We start from the raw sequence: 21,062 nt of genomic DNA, 5'->3' as shown, positions 1-21,062 counted from the left end.
TATACCAAAGACATATATTTTTAAATTAATACTTTTCGTCCTTTCCACTTTCAATACCTTCGTAGTGCTTTTTCTCTAAGCACTTATTAAAAAGAAGGAAGATATAGTCTTGTACTTGGCTAATAATTCTTCCCCAATATTTCTCAATCTACCCATGCAACACTCCATCTTCATCTTCCTCAAGCCTTCTGATTTCGAGTCATGATGCATTCCGACCTGGTGTCCCTGTGCTGCTGCTGCTCAGGCTCGCTGCTGTGCGGGTCGGTGTGCAGCAGGGACCCCAGTGCACACAGGCTGCCTTCCACGCCTCGCCGAGGTGCTGGAAGGAGGAAAGAGTCCTCTGAAACGGGGGTAGGAAGCACCAATTCATTCTCGGGTCGTACCAGCTCTTACAGCGCCATTTCTCACACTCACGCGTGGTGGGGTGTTGTGGGATACTGTGTTTGACTCTCAACAAACTGTGTTGCTAGGACGACGTTTATTATGATACATAATGCGAATAAAGGATGAAACTGTACACAGCGCTCTGATTTGCTATAACTGTCATCTGCGATGATAGCCTCTAGTTTATACCTCAAATGAATTTTGCATGGATGGTACCGATGCTACGAAGAGCTGCAGAGGTGTATTTCACAAAGCTGCCTGGGCCTGGCACGAAGATCATGCCACTTTAAACAGCGAATCTGTTATTGTGATGTTTGTGAGAGGAGAACAAGTGGGAAAGTCACTTTCAAGTGCAGCTCAGTGCTCTTTTAATGAGGAATGGGGTCTTCTTCAGTGTCAGCCAACTACTGAGGAGGAGCTGACACCCTCAGTAGTCAACATCCTCAAAACAGCTGACAGCTCCAGATAAATCAGTTTGTGTACTTCCTCCCCTTCTCATATCACCTGCAGTGACAGGAAAGCACTAATTTCCTTTGAGAGGGAGAGAGATGGATGCACGCGTGCATCCTGGGCTTGTTGATCCTTCAGTGTAAAATTAACAAAAACAGAGGCCGGGGAGAACTGGGAATAGGCACGGCACTTTGTCAAGAGGAAGGGTTTGCCATGGTACGGCCCCATATTCATCATATGGTAATTTACAAATATGCATACGACAGAGTCACATTGCATTAGCCCCTGCAAGAAGCAGCTATGACAAATACAGGGCATTTGGCGAGCCGACTGCCCAGCTCACAGCTGGAGCTCTGCCCCACGCAGCACGGGCAGGGCAGCACCCCATGAGCTCAGCTGCACGCTGAGGGGACCCCGGGAGCTCCCAGACACCATCCTCTCCAGCAGAGCTGCCCCCATATGAGCACAGCACTGAAAAGCTGCGATTGCAAAGTGTGGTCCCAGTCCCAAACCCGAACAATCAAGTGCCTTAAGGACCCTGGGACGTGCAGCACCCTTTGGGGAGGCACTCGCTTGCTCATCCGCTGCCCAGGGCGATCAATAGGGAGTTAAGCAACAAGCGCACCCGCTCACACAGACAGTCCTCACCACGCACTTTCCGAATTCATTACTCTGATGCTGTCACATGGCTAAATGATGTTATAAAAATTAGATACTGCAGGCCATTAAAAGCAGTGCACACTCTGTTCAGAAACCTACTGAAGAAACCTGCCAGATAAAACCATCGTGAAATTTCTCCCCAGCAGCCAGTGCAGCTCACAGCTCCCCCCGCCAGAAGCCCCAGGCAGCAGTTTTGGCAGAGCTGCTCTCCCTTCATTTTGTATCGTCACTTCTGAGGGTTGGCTCGCTCCAGCGTGCTCACCGACCCGTCACCTTCCCAGACACAGGCTCTGACATGAGGCGAGCTGAAACTGGGCAGAAACGAAAGCAAGACACTCAACCTGTTTAAACAGGAATCTGAACTGCTCCCAGTGACCCTGTCCCAGGGAGGATCTTGCCCAAAACCAGACACGCGCTGTCCAGGGCTGAAGACAGACTGTCTCCCCAGCCTCTGCTTGATGCACACTGTATTTAGGCAGCATTTAAGAGTCCGTCTCCTGCACGAGGACCTTTCAGTGAAACTAAAAAAAGAAAAAAAACTCTCAAAATATACACGAGAATCTGAATAATTGTGTCTCTCAACTTCTGTTTTCCTAAGCTGACTATAACTGCGGTGGTGCTGTGATGAATCAGGTTACGTTAGTTAAGTCACCAATGATTTCATCATACGTATATATATTATTTCATATATATATACAAAGGGATACGATTGACGTGATCAAAGGAGACAATCACAGCAATGACATGTTGGAGCAAGAAATCTAAAAGGAGGTATTTGCCTTACAACCTTTTAAGAACAATTATGAATTCACATTTTATATAAATATGTGTATCTATATACGCATACATAAAACTATAAATACATCTAGACATGCATGCATGTGTGCACACACACATGTATAATTACATACACATGCTCCTGCGGTTTTCCGGCTAAACTACCACCATGTGTTATACGTTATCCCAGGGCCCAGAGCAGAAAGGCTGAAACCCACCTCTGGGCGCAGGGGGGTCAGACAGTTTCTCCCAGAGCAGAAGCCCAGAAAGCCACCCCACACAGGGACCCCGTGCCTGTGGCCTGAGCATGGAAAAGCCGAGCAGCACAGGGCCTTGAGGAACAAACGAGGCCATCTCAGGGGAAGAAAGCCAGGAGTGCTGTTCCCTGTCTTCTGCTGTGTCCCAGCCTCTTGGTAACTCACAGCCTTTGCAGCCTCCCCGGCTGCAGAGCACGTGCAAGACGCGCTCCATGCAGCCCCATGGGCCACCCCGTGCTCTGCAAGTGGCCATACCCGCGTGCGTGATGCAGAATTACACGCTTCTGGGCAGAAGCCCTCGCTTTTGTTACAGTTTCATACTAAGCTGGGTGGGTTTTTTCTTACACTGTTGAGTATTTCAGGGGAAAAGCTCTTTTGTGTGTAAATAACTATTAGGTGCTTTTTTTTAAAAAGCAGAGAAAATTCATAAAAAAAAGCAGACAGAATTCATTTATATGAAAAATAGAGGGATTAAACATAGCCAATAAATCACAATAAACTGTCCACAGCGAACAATGCCACCAGATGACCATAATGGAGATCCAGTGCTCTTGTGCTTTTATTAAAAGAACAAAGCACTGCAATTAAATGTAAAATCCGGTAATATGTCATCGTACCTTAAGCATCCTTTTCTCATTCATTGAACACTGTCCTCTGATTTAATTGAAGCCTCTGGTCCCTTTGAGACAGCAATAGTCCTTACTCTAGGCCAAGTTTAGCATTTCATTATTTAGTAATCTGAGATGGAGTCATGCTATTGACTCTCAAGCAATCCTCTTTGCTTCTTATAACAAAAAGGATGCCCACAGAAATAATTGATACCACATTCTACTCTCTAGTAAATCGTCCCTTAGTGGATTGTGAAAAGAGGTTTTTGATTTAGACTTAAGAATAACAAAAGTTGGGTATATTTTTCACTGATGACCCCCATATGACATGTCCATAACCCCTTTCACAGCAGGAATGTTGGCCTAAAGGCATTTTAGCAGCTAAAATGAGTGACTAGAGGCTTTCCAGGTTTTGTTATATATATTCCATATATAAGTGATGCCTTCATACAGGAAAGCCATTTCTTTCTATAGAACAAGTCACTGCAGCCCTGATCCAGCCAAGAGCCGACACTCTCCTGGCTGGTATCAGGCAGCCATCGGTGCTTAGCACCTCATAAAGGCAATCAGCAACTTACAGATTCATTACGGTTTTGCACGCTGGAAATGGGCTGAGGCTGCGTGGGGCATTTGCTTTCCTACATGAAACAAGCCAGGCGAGTCCGGCACCGGCTCCAGGGCTGAGGCCCCAGCACGCCCCTGAGATCAAGAACGGCGTTAACCTGTTTCCCAGCTCCGAAGCACCCTGTCTTTGGGCAGAGAGCCTCTGTCAGTCTCTGGCCGCTGGCACTGAGCTGAGCCCACCCGCTTTTCCTGCTGGAAAAAAGGCACCGGTTTGTAGGATGGCTTCAACACCCAGGGTGGAACTCCCCTAACTCCTCTTGCTTAATGTGCAAGAGAGAACTAGGCAGAGTGGTGGTGATTTGTTACAGGCTCCTTGCTGTGACTATGAAATGACCAGCGCTAATAATGAATGCGGGCACATGAAGTTAGTGATCCCGTACACCAAGGGGAAGCCTGCCTGGTCCACTCATTTGTGCTCAGCTCTCTGGTTCTGGCACTGGGAAAATGTAAAGTTAGTTAGCACACAGATGAGACGCAGAGATAGGGATGCATCCAGGATTAGGACCTCAGCCCTCCCATACATGACAAGAATCAAAAAGGAAGGCCTACCCTGACACCTCCTTGCTTCTACACTCTGGCACCTCTTGTTCCTCAGAGCACTGAAAAAAGTGAATTCTCACCAACTTTGGAAAACCAATGCCTATTAATCAAAAATGGCTGTTTCCTCTGGAAATCTGCCCCATTGCTCCCAGGTGATGCAAGTGCAGAGCTAAGCTGGGGGGAGATAATAATAAACGCAATAAACCTGCACAGTTACCACTCACACTAATGGGAATTACACAGGTGGGCGGAGGAAAAGTCCTCTCCTGGGGCTGCATCTCATAGCCCTGACCTACGCCCACAAGCCTGCACTCCAACTCAGCTGCATATAGTTCTATAATCTATTTGCCACGTTACATATTTCAAATTTTAAAATGTCAGGGTCAGAGCCAAAACAAAGCATTATAAGGGATAAGATTTTAATTCATCCAGTCCTGCGGGAGACATGGGGAAGGAGGAGAAATTCATGCCAATTATTTTGCATTTTGGGAGAGTTATTTGACTGTAGGGCCAACCCCTACCAAAGCAGTTTTCTGTGAGTTTTGTTTTGTTTGTTTGTTCCTCTTCTCCAGTACACAAATTATCTCCAGGTCCTTAGATCCATTAGACTAATTAATATTAAGAACATATGCATATGCAAATTCGGCCATGGTGCCCATATATTTCACTTTACATGACAGCTTGAAGTGTAGTTGTGTGAGTCAATCAAATGCCATAAATTTGCTATGCACAAGAGATCATTAATATTAATTGGGGCATGGGCACTGTGCAGTAGCCCATGCCACCATTAGAAATGGACCCCTCGCTTTAATTGTTCAGCAAATCCCTTTTTTTTTTTTAAATCAATGCCTATGTCCTGATTAAAATATGTATTTTTTTTCCCAGGTAGTCGTCAGAACAGTATCCGAATTGTATTAAAAAATACAGAGCAGACCTTTTCTAAGACAGATGGCACACAATGAGGTTAAAAAAAGTATCTTGAGATCCAACCAGCAAGAACAAAAAAAAAAATTGCTTGCATTGTTGTTTTCATTATCTTGCTTCTGTCATTTCGTGAGCTTTGTATCTTGCAAGGAAAGAAAGAAGGGAGAAAAACTGTGAAATTAATCTTTTGTGCATGGCCTGATAAAGAAGAGACATGCTCAGACAAAAGATAGACTGAGAGAAGGTACCGTGATTGATGACTAAAGTAAAGGTGTCAGAAGAGTATTATGTAAATTACTGGAGGCACAGACCATTTCAGAGAGAATGAGAGGGAGAGGGGAAGCCAGAGAGAGAGAAAAAAGGACTGCAGAGTCGATGTCACCAAGACACTGGTCCCCAAGCGCCAATTTCTTGCCATCTTTCATCTGCTCAGACAAGCTCACCTCACTTTCTATTAGGTTTGCCAACGTAACAAAGGAGGAAAAAACTGTCAACATTAGCATGAATACAGCCCAAAAGCAGGGTTCGAGCTCACAGCGTCTGAAGTGAATCGGTGAGACGGGAACTTTAAGAAAGGCAGCCTCAGCGCTCCTACGTGTGTCGGCAGCAGCAGCGGCTGGGAGCCGATTCGCTCTCTATTTGTCAGAATCAGGATTCAGATAAACGGATCCAGTATCTTTCTCTGTGCTTAACACCCAGCTTTATATCTCTCCGCCTTTGCACGCCCTGGCACCCAGCTACTCTGACACAGGCACAGCCTGCGTGGACCCACCGGCAGCCACCTATTGAACAGGCTGGAGCTGCCCACACGGCTCTTCTGCACGGGCACCCTTTTAACCAAACACCACGCACGCACCCACAGCTGGACAGAAAGAGCAGGGAGAGCCACAGAGCTGACACCCACCAACCTCTCCCCAGAAAACCCTTTGTCGCCACTGCCACGGCCACACACGAGGTCTCTGCCGCTCTGGTCCCTTCTGCGCTCCAAGGACTGTGCAGAGCTGAGCTTGTCCTGACTACGTGGCAGCCGCGAACTTCCAGAAGGAGTCAATGAAAGCACGCTCCCAAAGAATTTATACCAAGTGAAGGTAGGTTTGGTGTCCCATGCCACTGGTTTGCACATCCAAGAGGATGATGTAGTTAATTAATGGCAGGAAAAAAGATACATATTTTTGTAAATTCACCTTTCTCAAAACAAAAAAATAAAATTGAAAAACACAGTGGGCTTTCAGAAAGTTTTCCCTTTGTTCCTGACTATATGATTAATCTGGCTCCTGCTTTAAAACCAATTATTACGTATCGTCTTTTGAATTTCACCTCTGCCATATCTTTGCCCCAATTAATTCGATCACTGGTTTTTATTCAATAATTTCATTTTCCAAGGAAAAAAAGAACTACAAATGGACACCTATCACCACCATGGTAAGAAGTGAAAGAAGCATTCAAGGGGAAGAAAAATACCAAACTGGTGTTTGATGAAGTGCCCTATTCCACCCTACATGTACTCCTGAGACACTGGGCTGAAGTACAGGGTGTCCTCTACACACCAACAACTGCCCTGATAGCCACCCTATAGGGTGAATCCCTGTTTTTAAGGTAGAAAGAAGAGAGAGCTGTGAGCCGAGCAGCCAGCACATGCTCACCTCCCCTGTCCATCTCCCCTGGCAGCTCAGCAAGAGCAACCCTCAGCCAGACCCTGCCACAGACCAAACGCTGTGTGCAGGATTCGGGGTGAAGATAAACCCGGCACGGCTCCCGGCAGGAATCGCTTTGGTAGGGAGCACAAGTGTGCAAATGAAGCTGCTTTCCAACTTCCTTCCTTCTGATTCAATCAGCTATCACATGGCTTTCATTTCACGTGTTGAGAGACATTATAATGAGATTAATAACAAATTGTTTCAATTTTGTGTCCCCTATAAGTTCTGTTGGCCAGGCAAGATAGTCCAAGGAAAAAACATTTGTTTCTTCTCACTGGTTTTTTTCCTTTTTCGACTCTTTTTGCACCATGAGTGCAACAGTTGGAAAAATTTAAAATCCAAAAGAGGCAGCTATTTCTATAACATCAATTTGTCCCTTAAAGAATGAAATGATAAAATGAGTGGGGAAAAAAAAATTAGATGTCCTGGGCACCAAGCTCTGTGCAAATCAGTTTTTAAAGTATCAGTGAATTCACATTTTAAAGAATACTTTAGTTTGCAAGATTGAAACTCTTTTAAGAAGAAACTCTCAAAGGAAGTTGTCATTTTAGGCTGCACAAACCCAAACCCTTCCAAAATCAGGTGCTTAGAAAAAAAATTGAAAGCACTTTAATAATTTAAATTGCTCCCCTTTGCACATGCCCAGAACCCAAATCCCTTTCTAACTGAAGTGCTTATATAAAAATTTGACAGCTCTTATAATTTTAAATTGCTCTACACTGAGTATGCCCAGAACCTTGATCACTTCCAAATTCAAGGGCTTATAAAATTTGAAGCACTCCAATAATTTTAAATTGCAATGCACAGTGCAGAGTGATTTTAAAATTATTGGACTGCTTCAATTTTTTTAAAAGGTCTTCAATTTGGAAGCGAGTCAAGCAGCATTCTAATACAGTAGTTTAAGACATACTGTACTGATCTAAAATTTAACATCTAAAAATAATGAAAATTAACCTAATACACTATTTTAAAAGTGTGGAAGGTTTTCCCAAACACACTAGGAAATATGGAAATCCACAACTTCTGACTCCCTGGTCTTGCCTCTCAAATGATGTCAAGAGTGAAGAGTTAAGAGGAGACGCTCAAGACGAAACCACAGATGTAAGGTGAGCTCCAGCCCGCGGGCTGGACACCCTAAAAGACCTGCTAGAAGCCCCCAGGGACAGACGGGAACAGGAAGGGTAGGTGCTTACGCCGCGAGAATCCTAGTGATGGCAGTCTGCCACATGACAGCAAGTCTGGCAGCTGTCCCTGCAGCCGTGGAGAGAATTTGCCCCTGCGAACCATTTCCTTCAGGTTCGAGAGGTGCACGGGGTGTGGGAGCTGACACCCCAGGTTGGGGACAGGCATGGCAAAGAGTAGTCGGGGCCCTGCGGTCCCCACAGTGACGGACGGGTTTAGACTATTTACAGATCTGTTGGTTATAGACCAGCGATTTTTTGGATGGTGTTTCTGTTTCCTCTCAAACCATATGCTTTCCAGTGAGGATGCACAGCAAGTGTCCCATGCATGGTTCAAAGCACTGACTCCCCACTGCTTTGCTTCATGAGGAGTGGAAATACATAATTTCCACTAGGTTTAGTGTTAGACACTTGGCTCTGTGTGTAAGTCTTTTTGGCAGCTATTTGTTTCCCTTTCAAATCTTGCCCTTTTTTGGAGGTGATTTATATTAATAAACTGTTTCGGATCAGAATTGGCATGATATGTAAAATCCATGCCTGTTTGGTATTTCTGTTGTGTATGCTTAATTTGAATGGTGGGGGTGAAGAAGACAACTCTGTTTAGTTGCCTGGAAGTCTTTTTTTTGTTCCAGACATGCAAGTCTTCTTCTCAGGAGTGCAACTCCAACTACTATAGAGTTTCTTCAAAAAAAATCAGTTTTGACATCCTGAAGATAGGGAACGAAAGAGATTTGAAGTCACCACATTTTCCATGCATTCATGAACATCTGCAATGTAAAATTGTTTCACAACAGGGGCCAGGCTCTATTTCATCTTGTAACAAGTTGGGAATCTTGTCTAATTTGCAGCTTATTCAGTCTGTTTGATACCAGGGACATCGAGTCTTCGGCTGCAAGCTTCATTTTGAAGTTGGGGTCTTGTGGCCTTTCTCTGTTGTCTTTTGTTCTTGTTAAGTTAGAACTCACAGGAGATGACAGAAAGAGTCCCTTATGCCTAGCTCCAGGGTAATAAGGGAGGCTTGTTAAATTTTGATTATTATCTATTCAAAATGAGCATCCTCGGACAAAGAGAGAGATGGCACCTAGGGCAGTGCAGTTTCTAATGTGAATTTCCAGATGAGTAGAAACTGTTGAAGTATGGATTAGCTGGAGTGAGCTGAACAGGCAGGGGAAGTTTGGGCAGAAACGGCCAACGTTTTCAGAATTGAGGGGTCCCTTTTAATACTGACACTAGCTAAAGAAGGAAAATGACTCTGCGGGGGGTGGGGAGGAAAGGCCCTAGGAGTGGGAGACAAGCCAGTTTAGGAGCACTCCTTAAACAGGAGCGATGCTCCCGTGTCCTTGGGATGAGGGAGGTCAACACGAGTCCTGGAAGGCAGTAGCAGAGAGCACTTTGCTCAGACTGCCAGAAGCTTTACAGCTCGCAGACAGGACGTGGCAGAGCAGCGCACAAGTGGTACAGCTGGGGATTTCCACCTGAGCCACGTTACTCGTTCATCTGCATCCAGCCACGTGATCTCTTCTGTGATCGAAAAGCGCTCCATTAAACAAACTTTGCAACTTTTCCTTTCATGTTCACAAAGCCTTTTTCCTCATTTTTTATTTGCATCTCTCTGGTCAGAATAATTGGTTCTACAGAGCAGGGTCAGGGCTAGAAGTTCCCATCACAGGCAGGATAAAGATAAATGGTGTCCACCTATGGTCCTACATGACGAACTTGCACTTCTACGCAATAGATTCATGATTTATCATGTAAAAAGTATCTGCTGTGAAAAAAGGTGCAAAGAGGTTTTATTCAATAGGCTGTAATGGTGAGCTGTTATGGTCTATCAGGTGGATAATGTGCATCTTAAAATACTGTGTAAATACATATTTCTATAATAGCCGTTACATTTCCAAAAGGAGCATTGCAGCCTGCATTTGAAGTGAGAAGGAGCTCATAGGAGACAGGCTCTAGCACTTTTTCCCTCAGCAGGAGGTGGGCAACGACAATTTCTCCTAATTAGAGAGGAAAAATATTATTTTCTGATTCACCATGAACAATAAAAAACAATGGAAAGCAGCAGCTCAGAGAATGTTGACTGGAAGGAAGGAAGGTAAGTGTTAACGTGATGAGAGTGCCCAAGAGAGCTTTGCTCTCGCTACAGTCAACATATTCCTTGCAACCCCGGCTGAGATGGCAGCATTACATGAATGTTCTCCATATTTTCTTCCCAAGAGCTGATAGAATTATTTGTTGTGAATAACGTTCGTAGGAGCTTTGATCCCCAAAATGCCTATGTATGAGAGCAGCTAGACACCTGAGAGTAGTTTTTTTTTTTTTTTTTTTTTAGGGCACCAACAACTACACCAAGTACTACAGATATATTCATTACTGAAAGTAATTACTAACATGAAGCCAAATTAGACAGTTTTACTTGCTTGCAAACGTCTGCATCAGATTATCGGCCGCTGGTAATGTGTGACTTGTAATCCAAGTCAGACAGATACTCTTGGTTTCAGCTCCTTGACAAATGGGAGTTCAGAGCAATGGATAAAAATCCAAAACTGAAATAATGCACACTGAAATTGGGATGGAATTCCTGGAATTTGCAAAATTTCTCCCCACTGACTGAACAGAAACAAGCCAGGGCTACCATGGCCACATAAACAAAAGCAAGATGGATCAGATGTTTCTGTTTAAAAAAAGGCAAACGACTTTAACTCGATTCATGCATCTCTCTTTCTACCATAGAAGACTAAAAGACGCCACACAGTTTTTTTCTGAAGACCTGCAGTCCTGCAGGCAATGGCATGAACTAACGTGCAACATCGGCTCTTACTCTTCCCTTCCTCTGCAAACCACTGTGTGTGACACACCTCTGCAGCGGGCTGAGAAACAGCTCTGAACACAAAGAAGAACAAAGACCGAGCGCCAAACAGCACACTTCACTGTCTCTGCCTATTTGCCCATATTTTGGTATTTACACTCTGTGCCATCCCTCTCACACAGTACCTATATATCCTTTATTGTAGCGCTGGAAAAGGATTCTCTATTTTGCAATTATTTCCTAATTTGGCCAATATGAGAGGTTATTGCTGCTGAAAAGAATGAATAAAAGCATATCTGAGGCAAAAAAGTGCTAGTAGTAAAGTTTAAAAAGAGCACAGATGAAGATTAATAACCTCAGAACTCAGGTCCTGAAGTACTTAAAACAAGTAAAAGATATTATGGAGCAGGAGAATGGAGCCAAAAGGAATTTTTGTTATGACACCCAAAAGCCACATCAGGCAATTCTCAGGTCATGCAGTGCTAACTCTGCGAGCATTCCCAGTGAACCTGCCCCGATGTCAAGGAAATGGGGCTGATTTATAACTCCTTTTTTCCTGCAAAGCTTCAGGTGAATGTGTTTTCTGACTTATCTGAAAGTCACAGAGAAATGTAGGGAGTACAAGCTCACAAATACTAGAAGCCTGCAGGAGAGAAAAACAAAACAAACAAACAAACAAACAACAAAAAAACAGAGTTTGCCATGTAAGGTGGAAAAAAGCAGTCTGGATGCAGACCGCTTTCCAGGATGAACAAAGGACCATGAAGCCAATGGGAGTGTTTCACTTGAGTTCAGTGGCTCTTGCTCATGTCCTAAGCAGTGAAGAGCAGCCACACCACCAAACCAAACGTGGCTGTCCTTCTGAAAAAAATAAGGACAGCTGACATGGGAGAGGGAAGGCCATGCTCACTGAAACTTGAGGGCCTGCCTGTGACCGCTGGTACCTGTAACCATCAAATTTTGCTGTGTGCCAGGAGAAGTAAAGGGGACATTCCGCAGGTGGCCAGCAGATGTATGCAGAGCTACCGTATGTGCTCACATGAATACAGGAAGGGGCACAATCTTCTCAATCGCGGATACGCTGCTTGTAAAAGGAGCATGCACAAATATTTGCACCCACTAGAGTGGCTGCCGATACTGCAGAATAAAGCAAATAGGACTCAGAAGAACTGAGTTAATAAAGGCAATGGAGAGATGATTAAAAATACTTTGCTAAGGAGAAACAGTTTTAGTCACATGCATACTGAGATGTCACCATTTAATAAAATGACAAAAACTATCTATCACATATGCATGAACACAGAACAATATAAAGAGGTTAACAGAAATTGATGGCATCCCAGCTTTAATTTTACACTGAATCGGAGTCTTTGGTGATTGAAATAGACAAAGATGTATAGGGTTATCTTGTTGAAGAGGCTTTGCTAATTACTGGCACTTGTCATTTCTCCATAGCTTTATCTAAGTCAAGAAGGCTAACTAGCTCTTTCTCCCCCAGTGTGCATTGTTTGTTCAGTAGGCTTTGTGCTGAGAAAGCCTTTTTCATAACTGCACCTCATTATTAACAGGTTCATAAATAAATGAGTCCTAATATTTTCCTCAGTTAGCATTTATGATAGGGACATTTGGACTACAAAAGATTACACTTGTCTTTAATAAAAATAGGCACTTATACATGAAGCCTATTACGGTCCTTGTTACACTGAAGAGGAGGAGGAGGAGGCAGAAAAGGGGAGGAGCAGGATTATAAAAACAGGCTTTATAGCACTATCATATTTTTCATGTGATTTTAGTAGCTATTTATTATCTTACATTAGCTAATTATGGCTCTAACCTGAAATGGATTTCTGGATTACATACTCTATCCTCTCTATCCTGCAGTTTACCATATTGTGCGCTCTCAAACCAAATTAGCAAACACTATAAACCAGGAAAATACCTTCAGACCTGAAAAATAAGTGACGCTAAAGACTGAGCCTACCCCAGTCATGAAGTTGATCCTCACGTGCAGCTGTGTCCTCTGCCAGGTTTGACAGACTTTATTTCTGGATCACTACAGAGATCGGGGTCAAGAAGCTGGGAATTAGCTGCAAGGGTGGGGAGAGTTGCATTTGAAGGGGTCAAGGCAGCTGTAAGGCTGCATGAAGATGCCTGAGCAATCTTGAGGAGCACAAGATCTCTTCATATGTGTGCTATCCCCATCCCTCTCCTCATCTCCCGTCCACCCCTTTTCCACAGGATCATCCCGAAAACACCCGTCTCCAAGCCAGGAGGACAAGTGACAAGAGGGAAGAAGTTTGTTCTCCCCACTCCACTTTTTGCATGAGGGACATGTTGGCACACAGCTGAATCACCCACATCCCAGGCCATCTTTTAGCTGTAACATCACCTTTTCATTTTGCTTTCAAGGGGTGGGAATGGTGCCTCCTGCACAGCCCACCAGTGCCTGCTGCAAGCCAGTGCTGCACACCGAAACACAAGTGGATGAAGCCTGAAGAGCAAACAAATATATGCTAAGAAACTGTTAAGTGGGATATGGTTTGTAACTCCTCATGGCCAAATCTGATTCCTCCGTCCCATGCAAATGCCAAAATGTTGCCACTTCCCCATGTTTTTTCCAACGGTCTCTGCCACGACTGAGCTCCCTGTTAAACCTCAAAAGTTTTTCACTAGTGTTACAAAAAACTTAAAATAATTACGTCAATTCTTTTCAGAAGAAAGGACATCCACTACATTGTCAGACAGGTTTAGAGCATTTCAGGACTCAAACAATGTTCTTTCTTTTATAGTTACTGTAATGCACCTTTTGTCAGCTATTTATAAAACGCTCTGTAGTCTTCTTTAAACTTAATCTTTTCAAAAATAACTTCAGAGCAAACAAGCTGTAATGGACGATTCAAGATGTCAGAAATGAATCTGTCTGAGACGACAAAAATTTCTGTCTTTCTCTTAGGAAGTAATAATCTTAAAGCAAATACATCGGAAGGCTTGTGCTGCAGTATACTAAAGAGTCAACTCATTTGGCTGTGTGAGACAAGTTTGAAGCCCCAAAAGCATTTATAACATTCGGTTTTGTTTTTCCAATTAGGTGTGGCTTTCAGTTTTTTCTTACCTCTTTTTTTTTTTTTTTTTTTGTCTCACCTGATGCTGAAGTCATTTAAATCAAAAAATCAGTTAAATATATCTGGCACAGTTTTTTTCTAAAACCAAAGTGAAATACACAAAACCAATTCAATCACCAGAGTACCACTTCCTTCAGGATGTCAGTAATTCTCAAAATTGCTTTAGATATTTGCTAGATATCAGAAATGGGTAATGCAGCATTTTAAGTGGCAGAAATGCATTAGTACTATGTAAGTACATGATCCTTAATGTACTAATCTCAGCAATATGTGTAATGAGAACTTTCAGTAACACTTTATTTTAAGTGTCCTCTGAGAAATGCTAATTTACAATGAAACACCTATGAAGTACATGTGACATCTACATGAATACCAAATGAATTCATTTTGATCAATGCTATTACAATGAATATGATATGAATTCACAATGATAGGCCATTTAAAGAATTACCACATTTTTCCTTTAATATTACATATGTTTTGAAGATTAGTATATGTTAAAAACCACATTACAAGTTCATTAGGAGGTATATACGTTACGATGTGCAATAGATATGCTGTAGCACTGTTTAAAGCACATTTGCATCATGTAAAACACTAACAAAAAATACCTGTTAGTAGTGGATTGGATTCTTGTTTCAGTTCCAGTAATGGGATCTGCTGGGTTCAATGAATTCCTGGGCTTGCATTTGAGGGTGGAATCAAGAATATGGCCTGGACTTTGTACTCACTGCTCATCCAGCCCTAAAATTACTCACCCACCCGAAAATGTTAGTACAATCTAGTATAGAGTATTTTCATACTCAAGAGTAATGTGCCTTGAGCATTAAACAAAACTAACTGATGGGCCCTTTTAAACCTGGTCATTATTGTCAGGAAAGGAACCACTGGAACTGGAGGATTTTGTAAAGATGACTCAGCTTGTGTGCAAGAGTGGGGTCTGAACTTTCAAAAATCTGAGCCCCACTGCTATCCTCTCTAGCTGAGAAGTCTTACAGGATGCAGAGCAAATGTTCTGAAAACCCTTAGAAGTTAACTTGAAGAACATGGGAAACAAATATGGTCAGAAGATATTCACAAAATAAAACAGGTGATTACCTCTGCAGGTGTGCTGCTACGTCTCCCATGCATGCTGGTTGCCATTCCTTTCACATCTGTGACATTCAGGGTAGGTTCTGGCCACAGGACAAACATGTTCCTCATGGACCACAGCTCTCTAGGCAGAAGGGAAGAGTGGTCCACAAACAAGCCTAGAACCTGCTGCAAGTTGATCTGCAAACTCTGTTCTGTGGCAGAGGCCATAGCCAGTTACAGCTGCATTGAAATGGTCAGTGTTAGAGGAACGAGTGAAGGGGGAGAAAAAGCAAACAGGAAGGCAACAGGAGAGCTGTAATAGAGCTTTACGTGCCTTGGAAACCATGACAAGGAATGATGGCCCAGACCTCAGCAACAAATGCTCATAAAAAGCAATGACCCTGATGTACTTGTTCTAGTTTTATTTCACTTGAAGACCCTCACACAAACATTTTATATACATATATACGTGTATGTATATATATATGGCTATGGTGTCCTTCTCTAAATGCGACTGTGTTTACTAAAGGTCAATAGCAGTCACAACACCATCATTTCCCTTAAAGCATTAGACCATTTTCTATCATTGCACACCAACCTTGGCTGTGTTTTATGTGGGATCATTTCCTTTTACATCTGGCGGGAACCGTAGTTAGTGGTAGATGCCAATAAGCAATTGCACTAATCAAGGTGCGACACCTGCCAGAGCAGAGGCTGAACCAGCAGTATGTGTTGGCTGAGCGCTGAAAGATCGTGCTAATTGCCAGTGTCTGGCCTTTGGCTGGTCTACCAGGCGTCGGGAGCTTTCAGCAGTGAGTCTCGTGGCTTGGAAAGAATAAAGGAATCTTCTTACGGTGCTGAGGGTCCCTCCTCACACAGCACCAAGTGTTTCCTGTGAGATGCTACCTGCACTTCTCAGCACATCCCGTCACCGGCAGACCCATCCCACAAGCTGCGAGGTTGACGCCCAGCAGAAAGGACTGCCTGTCATTCACAAGTCCAACTGAACTGCCCTGAGCTCTCTGCATCACCACAGAATTACCAGAATTACCAAAAAAAAAGTCACAGTTAAGAGTGCATGTGTCTATAGAGAGGAACATTTATACTTACACAAGCATATGTAATTACTCAAAGCAGGCTTGTCATCTTCCCCTGTTAAAGCATCACAGAAGGGACTGCCGATTTGACCAACAATTACAAGTTTAATGAAAGCGTGAAAGAGATCCTGAACTATTGCATCTGTGATGGCATGAGCACACTGCTGCAAAGCACTTCACTTGTCATAAGAAAAGGAATTGCTGAAATTGTTTGATGTTTACATTTAACTCGTTCTTTTAATATAGACAGGAAAACAGAGGCCATGTCTCAGAAGAGTGGTAAAAGAAAACACAGCATTTCATCTGTCAGTTGCTAGGATAAACAATCCAAAAAAGAAATAAACTTCAGATAAAAAGTTTAAAATGCGATTTAGAATAATAACACCATTAATACTGATTCTCACGCTATGTTTGCCCATCTGGGCCTCTTGACTTTTGGTATGAAGTTGGCGCTATAAGATATACATAATATTCACATTTTGCTTAATCATTAGAAGTCTGGAATTCAGATACAAAAAAAAGAAAGAGGTGAAAAATTGGAAAATTTTGTCAGAAAATTGCCTCGGAATGAAATTCTGCCCTTTTCTTCTACTCCAAGGAGTCATTACCATCTGACAGCTGTTTAGTGGCATATGTGTGTTGGTGGTACCAGTCCAATTCCTAGTGGGCAGGTGTCTGCATCACAAAAGCCACCATCACAATTGGCTCTAATTGGCACCCTTGCTGGCAGCCTCAGTACGGAAAATAAGGATTAGATGGCACAGAGATCAAATTATGCTGTCACCACAAAGGTGATCCCCCTTTAGGTCAGAAAGGCCTGTTGGCAGGACAGTTCGGGGAAGTTTGCACTTCCCAGGCTCTTGTTTTGCCGGAGAGACATGAAATGTCGGGTGTCTAACGCTGGCAGCAAGGCACATTTCACATGCGCTTTCACTTCACAATTTCAGCTGAATTTCAAAAAGAAAAAGAAATACACCACCCAAACTCAACACTCAAACAACAAACCAGAAAATTCCCTCTTAATTTGGACAGTTTCCGATCCACACAAACTTGCTATTTTATGCAGATAGTCACCATATTGCTCTGCTGTGGTATCAGTATAGTTAGTATATTAGATGTCTTTCTTTGTACTTTTTTTTTTGCAGAACAGCATGCAAATTCTGTGATTTTTCTAAGTATAGGGTGCAAAATACACTGGAAAGTAGGGGGGAGGGGGCATGTCTTACCGCTCAGCGAGCTTTATGAGGATATTCTCTTAGTTATTGAGATGAGTTGAATAATTCTCCACTAATTTATACACCAGTGAAACTGGCCTGTTGGCAAGTCCACAATTAATGCGAATGCCAAGTGGGATTGCAGCTTTGTTTCATCTACGAAAACACTTAGCTGAACAGCAGCTTTCCCAGCTGAAAATGTGTGTCTGTCTTTAAACTTGCAACAGAAGCTGGCATTTCTTCGTTTCCATTCACTCTATCATTATGATGCATTATACAATGTAATGATGTAATACGCTGGAAAGCTGAAACGCTAGCTCTTTGCCAAAAATAATAATACAAAAAGTGTACAATTATTTTCATCTATGAAAGCCACTCTCACCACCATCTCCAGCTCCCCAGTCAAAGAGAAAGCTTCCCTAATAGCAGATCATCTCTTTCTGCTTGCGAATCGAACGTGAATGTGAAAAGGGGGATGCCAGCTCATCCATGCTGAGTTACAACTTTTAGGAGATGTAAACATATTTACCACTTCAGCGTGGTGGCTCAGCGCTGCACGTCCCTCATGCTTCTTTTTAACAGCATCCCTCCCCAGGCGATGAGCCCCTTACCTGCGGGACACAGCATTTCATTCCACCAGCGGCTGCACTGGGGCTGAGCAAGAAGGGATTACTCCAAGCAAAAAGAGACCAGGACATGGACCTTGCTTCGAGGATCAAAATGCCAGGAATTTTTCAGGCTTGGTCTTACCACTCCTCAATTACCCAAGTCATGAAAATATCAAGCTCATGAATGCACTTATACAGATGCCGCAGGTTCAGGCTTCAGACAGGGAAGCTGAAATGGCTGCAGGGGATGTAAAATTGCCCTGACCATAGAAAAGGCAGTGCAAGAGCAGGAAGAAAATACAGATTGCTTTAGGTTAAGTGTCCGCTTCGCTGCTTTATCTCCCATTGACTTACATGGAGTTCATACAGCGCCAGCACACCTCCATATGCAAAGCCATGAAATCAATACCCTCTAGCCAGCAAGGCTCTCCCAGGGTAAGGCTGCTAATATCCAACCAGAAAAGTTGCTGAGCACCATATCTTTTGATGGGGCCACGCAAGAGCATGGAAGCATCCCCTTCTCCTCCAACAAACCAAAGACGCCTGGGCTCCTGCAGAGCGGCAACACCCACAGGGTGAAGGGCATGCCTGTGGGACAATACACACTGTCCTTTAGCAGCTATGAACTGACTGAATTTGTTTTCAGAAGGACATAAAGGAGAAGGATAGCTCCAATGCAGTGCCTTGGCCAGTGTCTGCATCCCACACCATCATGCAGAACAAGCAGCAAGTGCATCTGTGCCCAAAATACATCAAAACGATGCATAATACATCTGTATATGTTCCTCTACCATGGGTGCTCGGAGAAAGGGTAGCTCCTGTTAGCCCCACGGCAAAGGGTGCGATGGGCAGATGATGAAGGTGAGGATACAAAAAGGAGTTTCATAACAAACTGTGGTGGTTTTACTTGTAAACCCACTACACAACTCAGCCACCAAAGCATTTCATGTCGTGGTCACTGTAAGTTAGCTCCCAGAACAGGGATTGCTGCCGGTGGCAAAAGCCACTGCTGGTGGTGCAAGGGCAAAGCCAAACCCTACCAAAGCTCCTGTCCACTCCAAGGAGCTAAATATAGTCCTTTAGGAGGAAAACTGAAAAACAGCATGAAAGAAACGTGACAGGGAGCAGCACACTACTGAGCCATGGGGTTGGGGTGCAGGAGGCACATGCCACGCATCAACCAGGCGCAGGTCTGCCGGGCGGAGAAAACTCTGCTCCTACAGTGATATACAATTGCACAGTAAGTGTATCTTAATAATACAATAAAGTGTTAGCTCTGATTAGAAGAGAAAGATGAATTCTTCTGCTAAACCAGGGTAACCCTAAAAGCGTGTTAACATGAAATACTAAATAAAATGCTACTCATCTATAATAAATCTTATTACACATTTTGGCAATTTTACTACTAACATACCGAAGGTTTCAAGCAATGTTTGAAAATAGAAATCTTAAATTGAATCATTGTTGCATGAATATATGCAAAATATTCATTTCTAGCACTGTGAGGGTTGAGTGCTTTTAAATTGGAGAAATCACTCATGACTTCACCTTTTCATGCAAGATAAAGTTGTATGTGGTAACATCATTACAATGTCATGAAAGGAGTGGAAATCATACAACAGTTCTGCCTAAAGCTAATATACAAAAAAGTACTTCTATATTTTTCAATATTGTTCAATATTTAAAGGTGCAGTACAAGGCTTTAAATATATAAAAAAAATCATTAGACTTCAGATGTCAGTGTGGCCTTCACTGAGTACCGAGACTAATAAAATCATTGATGAGATCTCTTTAATATTTAACAGAATTCATGTCTTAGGTACCAGCCTATTTTCAACTCCAGTCTCTGTGGAAGGAACTAAATATAGAAATAAAAAAAAAAAAAGCAAACGATTTATGTGGCGGTCATTATAGATTTTTTTTAACTAGAGCACTAAAATTAAACTATTTACTCAATAATACTGTCATAACAACAGAGAAAACACCATGACATTTAAATAGTATTTCCTATAAATCCTTTAGCAGGAGATTACTTCGAAAGTACGTAACACTTTTATACACATTAACAATCAGTAAATTCAATCAGTGAAAACGAATGAGCGTATTTCGCAAGGAGTTGCCGCACCATGAATTGCCAATATAGAGTTCGGGAGACTACTGGAACCTTAAAGGTGCTTTAAAAGACTGGGAAAGGAATAATTGGTGCTTATATACTTCTTTGCCTTTTCTTCCTGTGATTGAAAAAAAAAAAAAATTATACCTCAAAGTTCAGCCTTGGAAGTAGAAGTTACACTAAAAGAAGCCCACCCTGTAATATATTATTTTTTATAGCACTTATGTGAGGGGGGAAAAAAAAACAACAAAAAAAAAAACAGGGTAAGGCAATCGCACAATGTCAGGTGCAACTTCAGAGCCCGGTACACATGAAATGGATAGCTCCATCACTGCGAGGCTGTCCCTGCTCCGGCAGCCGGGCTCAAAGGGAGGCAAAGAGAAAACGTCTCTGCTCTGGACTTCAAACCTACCGAGGAAATACTCCCGTTCGTTAAAATGAAAACGCCGACCCCTAAATTACCGCCCCGCTCCTGCGTATGAAATGAAAACCCGGGTCCTGCCTGCCGCGGCCGGGCTGTTGCTAGGTGACAGTGGCGCGGCACCGGCCGAGGCTGGAGGGATGGAGGCCAGGCTGGCCAGAGGCTGCCCCACACGGCCCCAGGTCCCCAGCCCTGTGGGTCTGTGCAGCCCCAAGATGTTGCCTGGGGCAGGTGGCAATGGAGAGTTTGGTGAGATTTTGGCCACGGAAGGGTCAGACTGGCCAGAAGGGTGCTGGCGTAGCACCTGCAGGGATCGACATGCTTTAGTGGTGATGCTAAAGCCAATGGGGGCATGAAACTTCTGCAGGGAACAAATAGAGGCTAACTGCAAAGCTATCGACAGCAGTGCTGTGGTGTGGGTGAAGGGCTAGCAGGGCAAATGCCCAAACCTGACGCCCGTGCCCTGTCCTAGGACTGACTGCTGTCAGACCCTGGCCAGCGC

At 43.4% G+C, this 21,062-nt stretch overlaps 2 long non-coding RNA genes across 3 annotated transcripts in view; both read right to left on the bottom strand.

Moving 5' to 3' along the window:
• Positions 1-21,062, bottom strand: part of LOC121067236 — a 140,934-nt gene that overhangs the window by 27,575 nt on the left and 92,297 nt on the right. The gene's annotated exons all lie outside the window — the stretch shown is intronic.
• Positions 12,119-20,634, bottom strand: LOC121067237. 2 transcript variants are annotated; one of them, XR_005818191.1, is made up of 3 exons: positions 20,552-20,634; positions 15,132-15,249; positions 12,119-13,402 (listed from the first exon to the last, which is right to left on the bottom strand). It is a non-coding gene; the product is annotated as an uncharacterized LOC121067237 (long non-coding RNA). The 2 variants fall into 2 exon arrangements; XR_005818192.1 differs by lacking the exon at positions 20,552-20,634 and adding an exon at positions 16,813-17,615.

The sequence above is a fragment of the Cygnus olor genome, chromosome 3, assembly GCF_009769625.2.
Source record: "Cygnus olor isolate bCygOlo1 chromosome 3, bCygOlo1.pri.v2, whole genome shotgun sequence".
Taxonomy (NCBI): Eukaryota; Metazoa; Chordata; class Aves; order Anseriformes; family Anatidae; genus Cygnus; species Cygnus olor.
Note: the sequence above shows the minus strand (reverse complement) of the source record. Positions and strands in the feature narration are given on the sequence as shown.